Source organism: Myotis yumanensis, unplaced genomic scaffold, assembly GCF_028538775.1.
Source record: "Myotis yumanensis isolate MYYU_CA2020_CCGP unplaced genomic scaffold, mMyoYum1.0.hap1 SCAF_2, whole genome shotgun sequence".
Taxonomy (NCBI): Eukaryota; Metazoa; Chordata; class Mammalia; order Chiroptera; family Vespertilionidae; genus Myotis; species Myotis yumanensis.
The window spans coordinates 182965612-182984779 of NW_027223753.1; the positions used below are offsets into that span (position 1 = coordinate 182965612).

The 19168-nt window shown below is 38.4% G+C and overlaps 1 pseudogene; it reads right to left on the bottom strand.

Annotated features, from left to right (window-relative positions):
• Positions 1-213: 213 nt before the first annotated feature.
• On the bottom strand, positions 214-1600 carry LOC139002674 (large ribosomal subunit protein uL4 pseudogene; annotated as a pseudogene).
• Between the last annotated feature and the right edge of the window lie 17568 nt (positions 1601-19168).

The following is a 19168-nucleotide window of genomic DNA, read 5'->3' on the forward strand; positions in this document are numbered from 1 at the left end:
TTCATATTTGCAATTCAATTATTTTGCCAAATTCAAATGAAATTCTCTGTGCCTAAATTTCCTCACCTGTAAAATAGATATGTAATATGTATTTCCTTCATAGCAGGAATAAAATGAGGGAATAAACCAAAGTTTTTAGATCTGTGCTTGATGTATTACTGTCACACATCCTTTACCACCAAGAAAATACTTTATTTAACAAATCACCAGAAACTATCCTCCTTCCTTCCTTTCTTTCTTTTTTTTGTTTTTGCCTTTGATCATATTTTTATTCAAAATTAAATCAGCTGTCCAAAGTGATTTGACTTTCATTGAATAAACAAATTTAAGTTTATGCCACTGGCTTCTTTCTTCTGTGGTGGGTTTCTTTTCTGCCGGCTTCTTCTTAGCTGCTGGTTTCTTGGTAGCTGCAGCCTCTTTCCCCACCAAAGGCTTCTTCTGCTTCTTAATGCCGACAGCCTTCTTTCCTTTCTTCCCGACCACAGGCTTTTTGCCTGGAACCCCCTTCTCATCTGATTTGGCTTCTAGTGCCGCTGCCGCTTTATCCACCCGAAGCTTGTGGTTCTTGGCCGGGTGAAGAATGGTGTTCCGGCGCATGGTGTTTGCATATGGGTTTAGCTTCAACATGATCCTCAGGGTTTTCCGTGGATTCTTCTTCAGGACTCTGTGGTGAATCTTCTTGCGTGGGGCTCGGAGGGCTCTTTGGGTTTCTGGGCATTTCAAGATTCTACTAAGGTCTGTATTGAGCATCTCGTGCATGGGAAGGCTGTAGTTATTCTTGAGGAGATAACTCTACGCCAAGTGCCATCAGCTCATCTAACTTGCGGAAAGCACTTTCAGTCCAAATGCAGAAACGGCCCACATGCCCTCCAGGTGCAAGTTTCAAAATGGTCAGTTTGCTGACATTAAGCAGAGTAACTCCAGGGATGTTTCTGAAGGCTTTGATGATACATACCTGTTGTCCTCATTATAGGTGATGCAAGGTCCCCTGAGCTGGATACAACATTTCTCATTTTGCCCTTGCCAGCCCTCATTCGCTGAGAGGCATAGACCTTTTTTGTATCATTCCAGGCCTTAAGTTTCTTAAGAAGCAAAACGGCCTCCTCGGTTTTCTCGTAGCCTTTAGCTTTATCTTCCACCACCAAAGGAAGTTCAGGAACTTCCTCAATACGGTATCCTTTAGACATGGCCAATGCTGGTAAGGCCTGAGCAGCTAGGACAGAGCAGATGGCATATCGTTTCTGTGTTGTGTTCACTCTGCAGTGCCAACAGCGCCAGGTTTTGGTCGATGCAAACATGTGGCCCCCACACACGTATTTCCAAAAGCACCCTGCCAGAACGATGAGTTCCACCACCCCGGACTCTGGGAATTCGAGCCACAGCTCTGCCAGTACTCCAGGACCCGGTACTGGTTTGATGCCCTGCCAATTCACTGACAGCATAGGGCTGTCTATTGTTTTTGCTCAAGTTGGTGTGAACGAAGTTCCCAATATCTGGTCGAATGTGAGCCTTGAACACACACAACAGGCAAAGTGACATTTTTGCTAGATGTTTCCCCCTTTTCGGAGTACAAAAATATCAGTGGAGGAGCATAGGCCATGGCAGGGAAAGGTGAAGGCCACTATCCTCCTTTTCTTAATAGTGGACAGTTTAAATGCCTGAGTTAAACTGAGTTTAGCCTCTACCTATAGCAGAACATGAGAGTTGATGGTAGACAAGAATGGGGAAAGAGATAAAAATTACTGGAGATTTTGCAAATATCCCTTAAGACATACCTCAGGCACCTCTTCAGTATTTGGGAAACTGAAGAGACTGATCAGCTTTAAAGTGAGACTATTTTATGAGTAAGTTTTGCTTCTGTCTATCATTATGGATTATTTGTGAAACTGGATTTTGGTCCTGGAGAGGCAGGGAGCATCTCTTGACCCTCACTAAACAGAGTGGCTGGTCTACAAATTATACCAATGGTTCTCAAACTATCATATCCAATGGCTCCCCTTTTTAAATTTATGTGTTGCCATAGGAGTTGTGCTTCGGAAGTGATGATCGGGGACCAAGGATGCCTGGCTATGAAAGAAAAGAAATATATATATATATATATGGTCTCTTGCTAATCTGTCATTTGTAAGTTTGATTTGCAGGCCTCCAAATATATAGAGTGTCGGCCTGTGGACTGAAGGGTCCTAGGTTTGATTCCCTGTCAGGGCACATGCCCAGGTTGTGGGCTTGATCCCCAGTGTGGGACATGCAGGAGGCAGCCAATCAGTGATTCTCTCTCATCATTGATGTTCCTATCTCTATCTCTCTCTCTCCCTTCCTCTCTGAAATCAATAAAAATATTAAAAAAGTAAAGTAAAATCAGCTCAAGGAGAAAGTTTGGGAATTCTTGAGTTTTATCCAATATGTATAATCATTAAATTTAAATTATACCTTAAGTAGATCTTCAGGGGATTTATTAACTTAGTTTCAATTAATTCTTTGTAGTTATTTTATTAACCACTTAAGTAAATTATAATGTAAGTAAAAATTGTATGAATCATAAAATTATAGCTTAATAATTTTTCACAAACTGTGTAAACCCTTATAATCACCATCCAGATCAAGAGGCAAGGTGGGCTGTTATCACACTCCCTAACAGCCCACCTTGCCCTTTTCTAGTCACTATCTCCTCCCAATGGTAACCACTCATCTAGGTACTAAGCCAGAGATTACTTTTGCATGTTTTTTTTTAACTTTATAAAAGATATGGAATGCTACAATATATACTTTTTCTTATCTGACTTCTTCCACTCAACATGTTTTGAGATTTGTTGTGTGGTTGTAGTTATTTCATTCTCATCACTGCGTAATTTTCCATTATGTATATATACCCCCAATGTATTTATTTACCATTCTACTCTTTTTTTAATCATTCTTTATTGCTGAAAGTATTAGATATGTCCCCTTTTATTCCCCATTGGCCCCCTCCAGCCTGCCCCTGCCTCCCAGCCCCAGGCCTAAGCACCCTATTGTCTGTGTCCATGGGTTAGGGCATATATGCATACAAGATCTTTGGTTGATTACATCCCACCCACCCACCCTCCCCCGCCTTCCCTCTGAGATTCCACACTGTTCCATACTTCCATGTCTCTGGAACCACTCCATTCATCAGTTTATTTTGTTACTTAGATTCCACATATGAGTGCTATCATGTGATACTTGTCTTTCTCTGACTGGTAGCATGATATTCTCCAGGCCCCTCCATGTTGTCTCAAAGGGTAAGATATTCATATTTTTTACTGCTGCATAGTATTCCATGGTATAAATGTACCAAAGCTTTTTATCCATTCATCTACTGATGGACACTTGAGCCGTTTCAAATCTTAGCTATTGTAATGTGTGCTGTTACAACCTAGGGGTGCATACATTCTTTATGATTGGTGCTTCAGGTTTCTTAGGATATATTACTATAAGTGGGATCACTGAGTCAAATGGCAGTTACATATTTAATTTTTTGAGGAAACTCCATACTATTTTCCATAATGGTTGCACAAGTCTACATTCCCATCAACAGTGTACTAGGGTTCCCTTTTCTCCACATCCTCGCCAACACTTTTCATTTGTTGATTTGTTGATGATAGTCATTCTGACAGGTGTGAGATGATACCTCATTGTCATTTTGATTTGCATATCTTGGATGATTAGTGACTTTGATCATTTTTTCATATGTCTCTTGGCCATTTGTATGTTCTCTTTGAAGAAGTATCTATATAGGTTTTTTGCCCATTTTTTAATTGGGTTGTTTGTCTTCCTTCTGTTAAGTTGTATGAGTTCCTTATATATTTTGGATATTAACCCTTTATCAGATGTATCATTGCCAAATATGTTCTCCCATACAGTGGGCTCCTTTCATGACTTACATTTAAGTCTTTTATCCATTTTGAATTTATTCTTGTGTATGGGGTAATTTGGTGGTCTAGTTTCATTTTTTTTTTTTTTTGGATGAACCTGTCTTATTTTCCCAACACCACTTATTGAAGAGACTCTCTTGACTCCATTGTATCCTCTTGCCTCCTTTGTCAAATATTAAATGAGCATAATAGCTTGGGTCAATTTCTGGGTTCTCTGTTCTGTTCCATTGATCTATATGCCTGTTTTGTGCTAATACCAGGCTATTTTGATTATGGTGGCTTTGTAGTATAACTTGAAATATGGTATTGTGATTCCTCCAACTTTGTTTTTCTTTCTCAAAATTGCTGCGGCTACTTGGGGTCATTTTGATTCTATATAAATTTTTGGAGTATTTGTTCTAGCTCTGGGAAATATGCCATTGGCATTTTAATGGGGATTGCATTGGATCTGTAGATTGCCTTGGGTAGCATGGTGGGCATTCTAATGATGTTGATTCTACCAATGCATGAACACGTTATATTCTTCCACTTGTTTATATCTCCTATCTCTTTTTTCAATGTCCTGTAGTTTTCTGAGTTCTTTTGCCTCCTTGGTTAAGTTTATTCTTAAGTATATTAATTTTTTGTTGCAATGGTAAATGGGATTGTTTATTTAGCTTCTCTTTCTGAGAATTCATTATTGTTGTATAAAAAAGCCTTTGATTTTTAGGTGTTGATTTTGTATCATGCAACATTGCCAAATTCATTTATTAAATCTAGTAGTTTTTTGGTGGAGTCTTTAGGGTTTTCTATGTACAATATCATGTCATCTGTGAATAATGAGTTTTACGTCCTCCTTCCCAATTTGGATGCCTTTTATTTCTTTTTCTTTTTCTTTTTTTGTTGTCTGATCGCTGTGTCTAGAACTTCAGTACTATGTTGAATAGGAGTGGTGAAAGTGGGCATCCCTGTCTTGTTCCTTTTCTTAGAGGAAATAGTTTTACTTTTTGCCCATTGAGTATGAAGTTGGATATAGGTTTGTCACATTTGGCCTTTATCATGTTGAGGTATGCTCCTTTTATTCCCACTTTGCTGAGAGTTTTTTTTATAAAAAATGGGTGTTGGATTTTGAAGGATGCTTTTTCTATATCTATTGATATGATCATGTGATTTTTGTCTTTCAATTTGTTTATGTGATGTATCATGTTTATTGGTTTGTGAATATTGTACCAGCCTTGAATCCTTTGAATAAATCTCACTTAGTTATAGTGTATGATTTTTTTAATATATTGTTAGATGCATACCATTCTACTCTTGATTGGCATTTGGAAAATTTCTAGTTTTGAATATTATGAATAGTGCCACTATGAATATTTGTGGTCTTTTTTTTTGTTTTGTTTTACACACACATTTCTGCTGGATATGCACTTAAGAATAGAAATATAGAGTCAATTGTTCTTTTTTTAACTGCCAAAATTTGTTGGTCCATTTTACTAGCATGGAGAAACAGTGACATCTGGTGCGTGAAATAATAAATTTCAGGTCTTAGTGTATATTTGAAAACTTTTAAGGAATCTATTCTTAAAGGTAGTTTGTAATCTTATTCTAATAAGAATCATTATGTACAATCACTTATAGCTCCTACTTTTAATGTTAAAATTAACCTAAAATGTATTCACTTGGAACATTTAATTTACGATAAATTTTTTAAAACGTAAATAATTGGTAAAACCAAGTAATTAGAAAAGATTAATAGATTTGTGGAAGAAATGCTATACTAACATGCACTAATGCCAGTATTTTTAAAGCAAATTGCTACCCTTAAAGTTGCTACACATGAAATATTTTTAGGGTTTGTAAAGTACAAAATTTCCTTTCTAACTTAAACCAATGAAATCCGAACAAAATAAAATACAAATACACATAAGTAATATGTTTATAACATAATTAGAATGTATAATTAATTGATATGTAGGAATTTTATTGAATTCAGTTAAGGGTGCTCTCTGTCCCTTGGAAATGTTTCTAGCCCTCCTGAAAGAGCTACACTTTATTTCCATTATATTATATGATTAGGAAACACACGTGTGTATAATACTTTATTTTTTGTTTGTATGTGATCTTTTTTTTGTCACAAAATAGGTGGAGTGGTTTAGGTATGTCTTTTAAGACATTGTTTGGATTTATAGCTACAGTTCCAGAAGGATAATATAGTTTTCTTCCCTGACACCATGAAGCTCATAAATCAAGGTTTATCACTCCGAAACTTAATGCTTTTCAACATTTATTCCACAAATGTTTATCATAAACTTTTATTTGCCAAGCATAGTGGAGTACTGGGTGAAGTTTCTCTTTCTCCCTCCTACCCTCTCTGACTGACTCCATTCCTTTGCTTCTTTTGTTCCTTCCTTCTTTCTTTCCTCTATCTCTCCAACTATGAGAAAAACCTAAGTCACATGCTTACAAAAACAAATCACCTTGATAACTGGAGATGCTGAAGACACAGGAGAAACTTGGAGTGATTTATGAAACAGAGAAAGCAAAAAATCAAGAATGAAGCCCATTAACTTTAGCTAGGAGAAAGAACCCCTTTTGAATATTGTCAGGGGGAAAAAGAAGAATGGGGGAGTGTAAAATAACAACAGAGTGGCAAGAAGTTGAGGAAAAATTGGCTACTAATTTCTGTGAAGCAATGACTGAGTTTATGTTCTGAAAGTGACACTGGAAGAGGTATCTTGCTAGTTGAAGAAAGTTTATGGTAGTAACTGTTGACAATGGTTGAAAGTGGAAGCAACTAGAATAAATAGACAGGATTCCTGACAACACTGAAGGCCCAGTTGAGGCAAAAGTTCTTTTTAAAAAATATATTTTATTGATTTTTTTACAGAGAGGAAGGGAGAGGGATAGAGAGTTAGAAACATCAATTAGAGAGAAACACTGATCAGCTGCCTCCTGCACACTCCTTACTGGGGATATGCCCGTAACCAAGATACATGCTCTTGACCGGAATTGAGCCTGGTACCCTTCAGTCTGCAGGCTGACGCTCTATCCACTGAGCCAAACCGGTTAGGTTGAGGCAAAAGTTCTTGAATGTTAATGGTGCTAATCATCAGCAATGCTCATCAAGCAAAGTTTAGTCAGAGAGGAGGGCAGGTGCATTAAGTTGGGTTGAGTTTTTTAAAGCCTATACATAATAAAATAGAGTTCAATAACAGACATATTACATATGAGAATTAAGTAGATGATAAAGGTGGCATTTAAAATTGCCGGGCAAATAATGTAATCAATAAACGGTGTTAGAAAAATTACCTAAACACTTGGGGGAATCTTAGACACTATTCCAGCTGTACTGTCCTTCACTCTCTATTTTGGGGCACATGGTTGGATTGTATTTCCTCACCATCTTGGAAGTTAGGTGTGGCTCTGTGACTTATGTTGGCCAATTCTTTCCTGCTGTTACAGTAGTAACTGAAGTCTATATTGAGACAGGACTTTGTCAGACTGGCTCTTTGAATGACACAATGAGCAGAATGCCCTGACTGCATGCGACAGAAAGCACTAGGGACAAGTACATTTTATTGTGTTTAGTCATTAGAGTTTGGGTGGGTTTGCTATTACACTATGCAATGATTAGTGTAAAAATTGATCTCTAGAATTTTGGAGGCATTGTAATAGAAAACCCAAAATTTCTTGCATTGGCATAAAGGCTGGGAAGCAGGTGGGAAGAAAATTGTCATTTGATGTTGGAATATTTCTCCCTACTCTGCAGTAGCAAAACTTATCACAAAACTTTTGCTCAAAATGATGTGGATGACTAATTATGTATCTAATGAACTTTTTGTCCTAAGGGGAAAATATTGGAAAGCAGAGTGATAGTAACAGGCTTTGGCTAACACAGACTGAATCTGGCAAAATATTACAAGAAGGTTAGCTCCAATAGAAAATGCTACATTGCAAGCATAAACAAAAAAACACTATTATAGAAGCTAAGAATCTGTGAATTTGTAGGGATGGAAGAGGAAACTGCTCCTCAAAAAACACCATATTCACTGGAATGCTACTTAAAGAAACAAATGACTGATACTTGCAACAAAATGGAGAAAGTTCAAATGCATTAAACAAAATGAAAGAAGTTAGACTTAAAAGGCTACATATTCCATTTATACGACTTTTTTGTAAAGGCAAAACTATAAGACTAGAAAACAGATCAATGATTGCCAGAGACTGAGGTTAAGGAGAAGGCTCAGAGGAATTTTTTTTTTTGGGGGGGAGGGTAATTGAACTTTATTTTTCTTGTGGTGGTGGTTATATGTCAGTATACATTTATTGAATATCATAGAATTGTACATGAACAGGTTTGTAAGCCCAGGACGAACCTTTTTTTAATGATTAAAAAGCTGAGCAGTTGTGGGGAGCATTTGGTGAACCTGGAAAGATGGGCTAAATTAGCCTTCCTGAGAAGGAAATACACTTTTTTCCTCAGAGATAAAAATAATAACTAATTCTTGAGCACTTATGGTGTGCCAACTAGAACCAATTTACTAAACACACTTATATAGAGAGCTATACTTTATCCCGAATCCTTACAACAGCCTGTGGTGGAAGTATTGTTATTCCCATTTTAAGGATACTGATGATCAGAGAGATTAAATATTTTGCAGGAGATTGTTTAGCTAGGTAGTATTGGACCCAGGCAGATCTGCCTGACTGTTAAGTCCTGATAGCTATCTCTATATAATGCAGAGAATAGAGTGAGTGATCAGAGAGATTTTCAGGTGGGAAAAGGAAGTTGAGTAAATTATAATCAAGAGACTCTATTATAGCAACATTATAAATTGGGCCATCTGTTGATTATGAGGGGATTAATGAGGTAAAGTCAAGTTGAAGCCTTGAGTAGAGTGGGGGAAATTAAAGGAGGTTGTGATGATTTTGACATTATTTGTTCTAGTCTTTGTCCTTAAACCTTTGGGATGAGATGCCATTCCTTTCTCAGTTACATTACAAGGAAGAAATCCTACAGCACTTTGCAGGAGACCCACAATAGTATTCATTCAGTGCAGATTATCATAAGAATGTGCAATTTGAGGCCCTCCTATTTTGCAAAGACCAATTCTAATCCATTCCCCAAGTCCCACTCATTTCTGTGTTCTGTTTATAAAGAGTATGTCACTGAAATCATTGTGTATTCCTGAGGGTGGGAGAGAAACTTTGAAGTGTAAAAAGGAATTCTAATTTGCAAATGAATGTCATACTGATCTCTGATGGATTGATTAACCTTGATTTCTCAACGAGTTTTTAGAATCTCAGAAAAGAACTGGAAAACATAAAGTATAAAATCAAAACACTCATAACATTAATGAAACACAGGCTTGGCTCAGAAATATCTTTTCTATGAATAGCACGCCGCTAAATTATAAAGTTCACGTCAGTTTCCTTTGACAAAGGAAGCCCTGGATATTTTCATGTTGGATTTGGTGGGTAACATTTAGTGTTGAAAGTATTAGGGAACTTTCATAAAGCAAAATTGAATTGATTCAAATATAATCCATATGAAGAAATTTTAGAAATCATCTAGTTCAATTTCTTCATTTTGCTTGTTAGTAAAATAGCATGGATTCGACAATTTTATTTTAACTCATGAAAACTTGTTAATCAATTGCCGCATACCTGTCAATAAATTTGTATTGCATTTATAGACTCCTTTATCATCCTTTCTTTTACTGTACCTACAAGGTGACAGACTAACAACATAAAAAGTAAAAGACAAAATTACACTAAATAGTAACGGAGGAAGGCGTTTAACAATACTATTACATGCACTATATTTTTTGTTCACTTTGAGGCAGAATAACAGGAAAGAACACTGGGTTAACAGAAGACGGAGTTCCAATCCACTTTTCAGGACTCACTTTCCTCATTTTATGTTCTTGGTTCCTCCAGTAAATAAAAATCCTACAGTTTTTGAAATTAAAATAAGTGGGGTTTTTGAGGGATAAATAGAACCTCTTCCTATAATTGGATGATTTTAAAACCCTGGATAATTATGGGATTTCTGTCCTGGAATATGTTTATAAAGCAAACAAACAGCCCTAGCCAGTTTGGCTCAGTATATACGTTAGGTCGGAGGGAGCCCGGGATCGGATACATGCGGACATGGGATGAGACAATGGACTTCCTCTGGAATTTCTCACAGATCTGGAATCTCTCACAGATCAACGTGCCAGACACAGATACCTGCTTCTCCTTGAAGTTCACAGAGATCCCCACACAGATACTGACCCATTCCTGAATGTGCCGCCCACCCCCTGCGGCCGAGACTCCCTCAGTTGAATGTGTGATGATCCCTGCTGCGGGCACTTCCTCAGTTCAGGCCCCCGCCCTCACCAAACACCTGAATAAAGAGATGTCCCTCCCTCCCTGAAGTCGCGAAATTCACTGGCCCCACCTTTTGGGCCGGTGGGTCTCGCCCGAGAACGCAAATAAACTTCTCCTTTTTCTTTCTGATTCACTCGATTCTCTTTCTTTTCCTCGCCGCCGCTTTCCTGGGCCACCTAACAATATAGAGCGTCAGCTCACAGATTGAAGGATCCCGGGTTTGATTCTGGTCAAAGGCATATACCTCAGTTGCAGGCTCAATCCCAGGCCTAGGTTGGCCAGTGTGGGAGGCAACCAATCGATGTATATCTCTCACATCGATGTTTCTCTGTCTCTCCTCCTCTCTTCCACTCTCTAAAAATCAATGAAAAAATGTCCTCAGGTGAGGATTAACATATATATTATATGAAAAACAAACAAACAATCATTAATCTTGAATAGCATTGAGATATTTGGAGAGAAATGTATGAGTCTGATAGCCTCTAGAGCAGCCGTGGGCAAACTACGGCCCGTTTGAAATGAATAAAACTAAAAAAAAAAAAAAAAGGCTGGACCCTTTTATGTAATGATGTTTACTTTGAATTTATATTAGTTCACACAAACACTCCATCCATGCTTTTGTTCTGGCCCTCCGGTCCAGTTTAAGAACCCATTGTGGTCCTCGAGTCAAAAAGTTTGCCCACCCCTGCTCTAGAGGCTTCTTATAGATCTATAGTCTTATGATTATGTCCCCAATGCAGTAGATGAAATAAGTGCTCATCGTTGCAGTTTATCTATAGATTCATGAAATCTTACTGCATTGCTATTGGTTCACACATGTGCCCTAGCATCACAGAGATGGCATCAAGGCTGTAAGTAGATACACTTTTGAACTTTTATAAGAAAATAATTTAAGTAGAGCTGCACTGAATAGCAGAAAATGAGTATTTACTCTATCAGAGCTAGAGTATTGGTTAGAAACGGAGTCCTGAAAACATAGTTAAAACTTTTCAGAGATATCTTATAAAATGGAAAGAACTATTACAAAAGGGGGAGGAAATAAAATGAAACCCTTAAACATAAAAGAGTTTTTCTTTACACAGGAATGATAATGACAACACCACTGCTCTTTTACAGTCTCTCTGGGAGTTTTTCTCACCACAGCTGTTACAGAAGAATGAAAGCCTCAAGCCTTGGGAATGCTGCATTTTATTGTCTGTAGCTCTTCCATTAGGTCACACTGTTAAAGGCACAGCTCTTTCCTAAGGGAGATTTTTCCTGCTTCATAGCAGCCTCTTAAATTCTGCCTGCAGCTGCTCTGTTCCCTTCTTCTCCATGCAGACCAACCTCATTAAAACAGGGTAAAAATGGTTCCAATGGAATGTCTATCACTGTTGGCTTAACCGCTTATTATAAATATTAAAAAAATATAGTTTCATTTTTGGAAAATAAGAGAAACTGGCTTACAAGTTGTACCTGGACAACTCTAGGAATAAACAGACATGAAATAAGACTGCTAGCATTTGCACAGCACATATGCTTGGCTTCCTCTATGATGGTGCACAGGAAAGGTACAAAGATGATGCCTCACTCCCTGAAGGATCAGAAAGGGAAACGCCCAATGTTCAAAGTTTATTCTCATTTGCCTGCTAGTACTGGTATATGCCAAACAATGTCAGGATCCTCCCATAGTAGAAGGAGGAGTAGAGAATATGGTGATCCTGCCCTCTTTTCAATTATTTATATTTTTTTCTTTTTTAGTTGTTCATAACCCAAGTTTTAAAAAATCATCTTCCTTTTGGTGAAGTGTCCAAGGGAGTTTCCTCTAACAGAATGCTGACTCTTCCCCCTACAACTCAGTGATGCAATGTCATCTGATGTTTCCCTTCTTTTTTCTGCTTAAAATCTGGGCTCTTTTCCGAAACTTAGATCAAACTCACAGGTATTAAACTTAAAAATATGTATACATATTTTATTATATGAAAACCACCCCTGGCTAAAAAAATATATATAGTAGACAGAGGCTTTCTTTGTATTTGAAGATGGGAACTGGAACATGTCCCCCAAATCCAAATCAATAGCAAACTACCTTTCCTGCGCCAAGCAGCTGTTGGACCAACTGACTGGGGCCTGGAGGGTATAGACAGGCTTTGGCTCTTCCAAGAACAGATGGAGAGAAATGAAAGACCCTTTGTCCTTCTGGTCTTAGAATGCCTCTGGAGATCAATGATGGAAAGCTAGGAGGTGTTGATCAAAATTATGTGGAGAGAGAGTTTGCCCTACAGAAACCAACAATTGCCCAGGAGGAAAGATGAGTGTTCCTGAGAAAACCTACTGGTCTCCGCCAGCTAGCATGAGTAGCCCAACAGATGGTGCATATCCTTACTAACACCAAGGCCTGGGAAATGATAGTTTTTTGCACATGGATGCAAGCAGAAAAAGTCTACATGATGCATCTATTGCGACCGACAAACTGCCATTTGGTATAAACTAGTCCCTTGCTATGCATAATGTTGTCTTTGACTCTGCTCCCCCCCACCCTCTGAAAATAAACAAGACACAATGGTATCACTGGTTGCTTAATAAAATGTAGAATCACAGGCCCCAACACAGATTTATGGAATTAGAACCATGACTTTAATAAGATTTCCAGGTGACCATAGGCACATTAAAGCTTTAGTAGCCTGCAGATATAGAGACAGCTCCATTTCTCTTCACCCGTGGTATTATCACATTAAGGTAGATTAGAGGCTGGACCCAAACACCTCTGAGAAAATTAAGATTCCCACCCACGGTGGCTCTTAACTAAGGACTGCTGAAGGGTACTAATAAGCACATCAGGAGATAAATAACATTGTTGATATTGAGAAATTCGGTGTTTGAAATAAAAAGTTAATAGATTATTGTGAAAATATAATGGTCATTGTTAAGACTTGAATGAGTGGTCTTAAATATTAAATTTTTTTTAAAAAATGCTTCAAAACGAAGTAAAAAACACCCACAAATGGAAATAATGAGGAAAATCATAAAAGAGAAAAATTCAAAAATCCTAAAAGTCAAATAACATTGGTTCTAGAGGAAGAAAAAAATGAGTGGACATAAGAGAAATTATTTAATTTCACAAGTAGTAGAAGAAAGTGTCCTATTCTGAAGATAAATTGCAATCAGATTGACAGGATTTAGCAAGTCCCGTGCAAAATTGAGAGGAAAAGACAGATCAGACACGTCATGATAAAGATCCCTGGATTCTAAGATTAATGAGAGCATTTTACAAACTGTAGGTGGAAAAAAAAAAGTTGCTTACTAAATAAAAGATTGACATTAAGCTCATCATTAGGAAGCTAATCGAGTCAGAGACATAGACCCCTGAAAGTATAGGTTGCAATTGTTAGGGAGGAAAAACATTTTATTCTACCCTTCTAGGTTCCTTGGCTGGTCAAATTAACACAAGATAGATAAATAAGAAAAAAATGAACTTCAATTGCATGCGGCTCCATAACATCATGAGGGGCCAAAGACAATCAGACAATTGAGATTTATATGCCATCCAGAGTTTAGGAAAAAGGAGTAGTAGGGGCCTGGAACTTCTAAGAGGAGAAAAGCAATTTATATAGAGATGAAAAAACAAGTGTTTGCCAAAACAACAACAACAACAACAAAAAAAAACAAAAAAAAAACCCAACAACAACAACTTGCTAGAGACATTGGGACACAGAAAAGACTTTGGACAAGCACTAAATGCTAAGTTTCTACCAGTCTACCACAAAGAATATAATATTCTTTGTAGTTATCTCTGGTGATAGCTTTAACATATTTCATATTTCTTAGAAAGATATTTTTACTATATATTTATATATATATATATATATATATATATATATATATATAAAAGAAACATGCAAATTGGCATCACTCCACTACTCCCACCAACCAATCAGAGTGACTATGCAAAATTAACCCAACAAAGATGTTGGTTAATTTGCATATGCAGGCATGGAGTGAAGACTGAAGACTGAAGAGGCTTGGCTTCTCCGCTGCAACTGGACCAAAGGCCTGGGTCCCGGGTACCAGAGGAAAACCGGTGCCAGCAGCCAGGGGAAGGAAGGCCTATTGAGCGAATCTTCGTGCTACGGGCTTCTAGTATATATATATATGTATGTGAAATATGCAAATTAGGCCAGGACACCATAATGGGTCATGACCAGACAGGAGGAGGTTGCACACACAGGTGAGGTCCAGACCAGAGATGGAGACAGAAACAGGGGGCCGGTGAGCCTTCGCACCCAGGCTCGGGCAGGCCCCCCCGGAGCCGGAGCGGACATGGACAGGGACAGGGGGGCCGGCTTGCAGCCTCCGCAGCCTAGCGCAGGCCCGGAGAGGAGATGGCGGGCCTGCCTCCTGCAGAAGCAGCGCAGCTCCCTCCTGCAGAAGCAGCGCAGCTCCCTCCTGCCTCCCTCGGAATCGGCTCAGGTTCCTCCCGGCTCCTGTGGGCACTGGCAGCTCACTTCCACCTCCCGAGGAAGCCACACAACTCCCGTGGAAGCAGCACGGCTCCCCGCAGTGCACTGCGGTTCCCGCCAGCTCCCGTGGAAGCTGCAGGCGGACTACTGTGCACGGTATTGCAGGATGGGCTACTAGTATTATCATAATATGATAAAATTAGAAATAAATAATGAACTTAAAACTCTAATGATTTGGAGATTAAGGAAATCATTCTTGAATAATTCTAAACTCAATGGTAAAATAAAAGTGTAATTATAAACTATACAGTATTACTGAGGAATACTGCAAAAATACTCAAGGGAACAAATTAAGTCTTAAATGTCCTGGTAGTTAAAGATATAAAGAAAGGAATTTAGTATATGTCTCAGGCAACAAAATCAAAAGAAAATAGAAGGGCATGCATAAAGCTAAAGCCGAAATTAATAAAATGGAAAAATTATAACTAGAATAAATAAATTCAAGAGCTGATTCTTGATAAGTCTAATAAAACAGGAAGATTTCTTAGAACTTTGATTAATACATTGCCAATGTATATATTTAATGATTTGGAAGAAAATTTTAAAGGTTTGGGAGAAAAATTTTAATCAAGATAGGAAACTCAAAATATATTGAAGAAAAGATAGACATATTTAGCTATCTAAACATTAAGACATAGTGCCTGAAAAAAGCATACCATACACAAAGTTGATATGCAAATTATAAATAATAAGACATTTGAAATATATGACAGATAAAAAACAATGTCTATACACAAAAACTCATAGAAATAAATCATAAGCAGATGGATATCCTATTAGAAAAATTATAAGTATTAAAATGCAGTTCATAAAGAAGCACATCTAAATGACCGCCAAACACTAAAAATATGCTAAACATCTCTAATAGTAGAGAAAATGAAAATTAAAAAAACAATGAGCTATGTCATTTATATCCAGCAGAATAGTAAAATTTAAAAAGTAGCACTAGTCACAAATATTGGTAAGCATGAGAAGAAAAAGTTATATACATTGTTGATAGGTACGTAAAAGGTCTAGAGTAGACGCCGGGCCTGATTCTGACTTTGCTGAACTCCCAGATGCCACTCTCTCAGGACTGGCTCTAGGGCCAGGGGACTTTGGAAGAAATAAAACCTTCTTTCACATTCTGTCCTCCCATGGGGGCTTCTGAAAATATGCCCCCAAAACCTCACTCCCCCAAACCACAGGGGAGTTTCATCTATTGGCAACAGATGGCCAGCCAGCCAGGAGTGAGGATGCTTCTGTGAACAACTTGAAAAATGTGAACCCTGCCTGCCAAAGCCAGCACAAAAAAGTCAAGAAGGTGAAGGCTAACCAAAACTCTAGGGCAGTGGTTCTCAAACTTGGCCGAACATTAGAATCACCTGGGAATCTTTTTTAAATCCTGATTTCTGGGCCTCAGGATTTTAAAAAGATTCCCAGGTGATTCTAATGTGCGGCCAAGGTTGAGAACCACTGCTCTAGGGAGTCAGGTGAGAATGGGATTTAGCCTCTCTGTCCTGGGAATTCTATCATGCATCTCTCTTTGTCTCCCCCATTCTAATACCTATGTGGACAATTTGCTTCCTCCTCTCTGCTTTTCGCAGCCTCAGATGCTGCTGTTTCAGACCCAGGGTGGCAACAATACTTTCTCATTATTTCCTCTTTCTTTACCTAGCAGTTGCTGTTGCTGCTTTCTAGAACTCATATACTGAAGCCCTATTGTGGGGGAGCACAGGAGACATGGTTGGAAAGTTTGTAAGGAGGAAATTCTGACTTAGGGGAGTTGGCTGAAGGCCGCCACCCCTAATTTTTCCTTGACCTTTCCAAATAAGTCTGTACACGTGGGGACCCTCAGATGTTTACTGGAATCCTTATGCTTAATCTTTAGGTGTCCTTGCTTAAAGGACACTGCAGACACATGTGTCCTCCCAAGATTACTTCCCCTACTGATTGTATCTAAAAGATAAACTTTATCCCAAACTGCTGTTACAATAAAAGCTTGAAGAGGCAGGTGAACGAGGCTGTCTGGTTCCTCTAGCCAGGCAGTCCCTTAGCCCTCTCTTTCACAGAAACTGGTTTCAGAGTAATCATTCATCCATCGCTCAGGTTCTGCTGGTCAGCCCAGACAACCTATCCTGAGCAGAAACCAGGATTAAACAACAAACCACACAGTAGAGCTGATAGTACCTAAATGCATTATCTTCTGTTCTGAACTTTTCCCTCAAATCCCAAACTCAAATATCCAAATGCCAGTTATTTGTTAGGCATCTTGAACTTCACAGGTTCAAAAATTGCAAATAAAATTGTAGATATCATCTCTCTACCTTCCAGCCTTTATTGTGACCCTTCCTAAATCATGACACTAGAAAACACCTAGTATCTTCTTCCAGACTCAGGGGCTTTGCACTGTCTGTTCTCTCCATCATGAAGGCTCTTCCTTCAGATCTGCACATTGTGGGGTCCTCTTCACCATCTGGGTCTCATTGCTAATGTCTTACCCTCAGAAGAACCCTTCCGGACTAAACTAACTGAAACAGCCCCTTCTCCATTATTATCTAGAAAAAAAAATGGAGGGGCTTGTAACTTAGTTCAGTTTCTGGTTAAAACTGTAATTTTACTTCCCCAGTCTGACTTGGGTGGAGCTGCAGAGCCTAACCCCAGGGCCCCGCCACAGCTGACTTCGGCGAAGCTGCAGGGACCCTCAGGGGCCCGCCACAGGAGGAGATTTATAGGTCAGAGCCTCCCCACGAGTTCAGTTCAGGCTTTGGATGTGGAATTCCCCTGGACTAGCAGATCTGTGAAATAAAGGTTAAACTTTTCTCCCTCAGAGTGCTGGCTGGTCATTCTCCCATGCATTCTGCCACAACAATCTATTCCACTGTTTTATTTTATTCATATTCCTTTCACTGTTTGAGTATTTGTTATATTTACTTGCTTACTCTCTGTCCCTCTTCACTATTTCCATGCGCTATTAGAGATATTTTCCTCTTTACCACGTATCTTTAGGCAAGAGGAAAACACTGTGTGACACATAGCAGCTGCACAGTAAGAATTTATTTTCTTCAACAAATGATTGAATCACACCATTTTAAAAGAAATCCAACACAATCAGTTGTTTTTTTAAACTGTAGAACATACCACTATTTCTTGTGTTGACCATTAAAAGAAATATTTGGTTTATAAAAAGGCTGTCCTATACAAATAGTGTGTATCTTTAATCCTTAGATTCAAATTAAGAGTGATAAAATGTGGCCCAGAGGATCTGAGCCCCACAAAGGAAAAAGCAGATTTACATTTTGTTTCACTCTCACACTGTGGTTTCTCCAATTATAGCTTTAGCTTCATTTTATTCTGCCTTCCTGATAGATAAGATTTATTGAGATACCCAATTACAGAATTATCCCTGCTTTCTGATAGAAATCAGTTCACTGAAAAACCTGACTTCCTTAGACCCTCTCCAAAATCACTCAACCACCATCTAAATCCTTTAATAAGTCCTTTCTGACAACCTCTTGCTGAGACACCCTAGGATTCCCCATGATGCCTATTCTCTCTTCAGGAAACCAGTAATAAACTCAACTTGTTCAATTACATGTGTTTTGGTTCTTCGGCTGTAGGACATGACGTTGTAATACATGACTGCTTATTACACCTGGTGGCAATTAGTAAAATCTCATCTATACCCAGGTAACCCCACATAAAGGGAAATTCTAGAACTCTTTGTATTACTTGACATAGCAGTAATACATTACAACTAAGCAGAGAGCTGCAGCTGCCAAGATCTGCTGATGGAAATACTGCTTCCATTGTCTCCAAAAGACCAGCCTTGTGTCTGAGAGCAGTGGTCTTCAATCTATAATATGCATAAGAATCATCTGGAGATCCTGTTTAAAAAAAATGCAGGGAAAGGGTTTGGAGGCTAGGTGAAAGAGTGAAGGGATTAAGCAGAGAAATAAAAAATAATAATAAAGACTCATGAACATAGACAACAATAAGGTAATTACCAGAGGGAAAGGAGGGTGAGGGAGTAGAAGAAGAGGGTAAAGGGGTTCAAATGGTGATGGATGGAACTTGACGTGGGGTGGTAGACACACATCCCAATATACACATGATGTTTTGTAGAACTGTACTCCTAAAATCTATATAATTTTATTAACCAATGTCAACCCAATAAATTCAATAAGAAAAAGAATGTCATGAACCAGAAATATAATTAATCCAGCTCCGAGCAGCTGTGGTCTAATGCAAGATACAAATTAAGTAAAATAAATCACTCTTTAAAATGTAAAAAATAAAAATTTTTAAAAAGCAGGACTATTCAGTAGGTATGGGTGGGCTCTGACATTCTGTTTTCCTAATAAGCTTTAGGGTGATATTTGTTATGCCCAGATTTCAAGATTCCCAAGAAACCACATCAGGGAGCCAGCCAATCGATGCAAAAGC